Source organism: Pyxicephalus adspersus, chromosome Z, assembly GCF_032062135.1.
Source record: "Pyxicephalus adspersus chromosome Z, UCB_Pads_2.0, whole genome shotgun sequence".
Taxonomy (NCBI): Eukaryota; Metazoa; Chordata; class Amphibia; order Anura; family Pyxicephalidae; genus Pyxicephalus; species Pyxicephalus adspersus.
Genome location: NC_092871.1, coordinates 88,367,242 through 88,370,697, shown reverse-complemented (window position 1 = coordinate 88,370,697; position 3,456 = coordinate 88,367,242). Strand labels below are relative to the sequence as shown.

General features: G+C 51.0%; 1 protein-coding gene across 3 annotated transcripts in view; it reads right to left on the bottom strand.

Annotated features, from left to right (window-relative positions):
* The window catches only part of OPHN1 (oligophrenin 1), a 67,144-nt gene extending 64,562 nt beyond the window's left edge, over nt 1-2,582 (bottom strand). For all 3 annotated transcript variants that reach the window (XM_072431473.1, XM_072431475.1, XM_072431474.1), the window contains exon 1: nt 2,484-2,582. The gene's annotated coding sequence lies outside the window, so the exon portion shown is untranslated. The remainder of the gene's footprint in view (nt 1-2,483) is intronic.
* Between the last annotated feature and the right edge of the window lie 874 nt (nt 2,583-3,456).

Here is a 3,456-nt window from a genome sequence, read left to right as displayed (position 1 = left end):
TGTTTCACAGAAGGTATGGTGGGCTTTTCCCCATGTTTCACAGAAGGTATGGTGGGCTTTTCCCCATGTTTCACAGAAGGTATGGTGGGCTTTTCTTTGAAGGCTTCATTGTTTCATCCATGGATCCCTGGGTTCCTCTGGGTCTTCTTCCATCGAGCCTATAGATGGTTGGACCAGACAGTAATGGAGGTCAACTTTGGAGTTAAGCTTGTATCTCAGTGAGAATTGACTTTGGCATTTTGTCTGACCTTCTCACTATTCTTCTGCCCGTTCTAGGGGCAGAGTCCTTTTGGTTCATAGGTCCTCCTGAGTCTTAGGTCCTCCCGGGTCCTGGGTCCTCTCCTACTGAGCACCCAGATGGTGGGATCAGACACTGATGGACCTTGGAGTTCAGACAAAATCTTTGTGGAAGTTCTTCTTGGCATTTTGTTTTCCCTTCTCATTCTTCTTCTGTACATAGCAGGATCTAAGAGGATCCAAGAATACTTTTCCCTCAAAATGGACAAAAGAATACAAAGGGAAGACAAAAAGCCAAGGACAGTTTTGAAAGGGATACATACTGAACCCCAAGGTCAAGGTCCATTAGTGTCTGATCCCACCATCTTGGGCTCAATAGAAGAAGACCCAGAAAAACCCAGGACCTAGAATTTTTCCCCAAATTGAGCAGAAAGTAAGAAAGGTAGAGCAAATGCCAAGAAGAACTTCCACTAAGATATAGGCCGAACTTCAAGGTCCATCCCACCATTCAAGAGGAACCAGGAGGACTTTGTCCCCAGAATAGGCAGAAAGATAGTGAGAAGAGAAGACCAAATGATGAAGACAACTTCCACAGAAATACAACTGAACTCTAAGAGTTCAGATTGTATCTGTATTGTATGTGAAAGTTGTCCTTAGTATTTTGTCTGCCCATCTCACTATCCTTCTGCCTATTCTGGGGACAAAGTGCTCCTGGGTCCTTTTAGCTTGTCCTCCATCAAACCCACATATGGTTGAATGAGAAAGTGGTGGACCATGTATCTCTGGAAGTTCTCCATGGGTTTTTTCCATTCTAACGGCCCTTTTGCCCAATCTGGGGGCAGTGTCTTTCTAAATCCTCCTAGGTCCGCCTGGCACTTGAGTCCTGCGGGGTCTTCTTCAATTGAGCTCCTGGTGGTGGGATCTCCATGGACCTTAGAAATTCTTTTGTATCTCTGGAAGTTTTTCATGGCTTTTGTCTTTGTTTTTCACCATCCTTCTGCCCATGGTGGGGTCAAAGTCCACCTGAGTCCTCCTGGATCTTCCCCCCTGAACCCCCTAGTGGTGAGACCAGACACTGATGAACCTTGGAGTTCATTGTGTATCTCTTTATAACTTGTCCTTGGATTTCTTTCTTCACTTCTCACCATCCTTCTGCCCATGGTGGGGTCAAAGTCCAGCTGGATCTTCCCCCATTGAGCCCCCTAGTGGTGAGATTAGACTCTGATTGACCTTGGATTTCCTCTTGTATATCTCAGAAGTTTCCCCTCGGCTATTACTCCACCATTCTCATGAACCTTCCCCCCAATCTGGGGTCATTTTCCCCTTATGACCCTGCCTAGGCAGGTTGCCAACAGTCCCATAGATCTTCTGAAAACTATCTGCCCTGCTGTCATAGCACCATCATACCCAGAGATGCTCCTGCAGCCTTGCCTTGTTCAGAACATCCTATCTGATCCCCCTCTGTGCTGTCTGGTCCAAGTCCAGTGGGGCAACTTTCCTCCATGTAATACCAATTACAGAGTGTCATGCCAACCCAATTATTTTTGCCATTCCATGGGGGGCCCCAGAAGATACATCCCGGATATCCAGTCCAGAGGTAAGTGTCCAGCAGTACTTACCTCTGCTCACAATTACAATTGCAGGTCATACATAGGGCAATTGGTTTTATTTCAGCACTTTTTCAGGAGTCTTGGAGCTGAACGAGGGGGCCACAAACACCCCCCCAGTTATATATGCTGTGCGGGGGCTGGGAGGGTCACCATACATCACATGATGTGACACCCAGGGCTGCTGAAACAAAACAATGCCAGGATAAGACACCGGTGATTTTCACTTTCCTGGGGACGCCGTACAATATGGAGCCAATGGGATTGGGATGTGATATCCAATAGCAACTGAAGACCCAGAAATGAATCACCCCGGGGTCACCGTACTGCGTGAAGGGAATCCAATGAGAAATGAGGATGCTGCAACCCATAGCAACCAGAGTACAAGGAATGCAGTCATCCATAGCAACCAAACATCATTCAGAGAGCAGCATCCCATAGCAACCAGAATACATGGAATAAGGACTCCCATAGCAACCCGAGCTGTCAGCGCTCCATTGCAGGTCAATGGCCGGGGAGATCCCAATGGAAGCTCTGCATGGAGAGGCCTCCAGACCGGGGATGTGGAGCCCAACCATCCCAAGACTCAGGCCGCCTAGTCCCCGGTCAGTCCCTGGTCCGCCCGGAGGATCCGCCTACCTGCTCGGTTCTCAGTCGGTGCTGGAGCCCCCGGAGCCCTCCGGCATCAATTCTCCTCCTGACACCAATCCAGCCTGACCGATCCTTCCAGGGACAGGCCCCGCCCATTGGATCACTGCCCCGCCCACATGATCGCTGCCCCGCCTCTCCTCTTGCCTTTCTCTCTTCTTAAAGGGGAAACAACAAAGACAGGAAGAGAATTCCCAACATCTCCTACATCCGGGGTCACCGGGGAGAGAGGGGTGGGGGGACACCAGTGATGCTTGAAGGATGGATGAGGGGGTCACAGGAGATGTAAGGATGGAGGGGATACCAGGGCTGGAAGGGTAACCAGGCATGGAAAGATGGAGGGATCATAAGGGATAGAAGGGTCACCAGGGGTGGATGGATGCAGGGGACACAGAGACAAAAGGATGGAAGGGCCATCGGGATGGAATTGTCACCAGAGACAAAAGGTTGGAAGGATGGAGCGGTCACCAGTGATGGAAGGAGGGCTTACCGGGAACAGAAAGATGGAGGGCTCAATGGAATCGGAAGAATGGATGGGAAACCGGGAATGAAAGGATGGAGGGGTCACCAGAGACAAAAGGATGGAAGGGTCACAGGGAATGGAAGGATGGGGGGGGGGGCACCAGTGATCGATTGATGTAGGGGTCACCAGGGATGGAGGGGTCACCAGTGATCAAAGGATGGACGGGCCACCAGGGACAGAAGGATGGAGGGGTGACCAGGGATGGAAGGATGGAGGGGTCATCAGGGATGGAAGGTTGGAGGGGTCACCAGGGATGGAAGGAAGGAGGGGTCACCAGGGATGGAAGGAAGGAGGGGTGACCAGGGACGGAAGGATGGAGGGGTGACCAGGGACGGAAGGATGGAGGGGTGACCAGGGACGGAAGGATGGAGGGGTCATCAGGGATGGAAGGATGGAGGGGTCATCAGGGAAGGAAGGATGGAGGGGTCACCAGGGATGGAA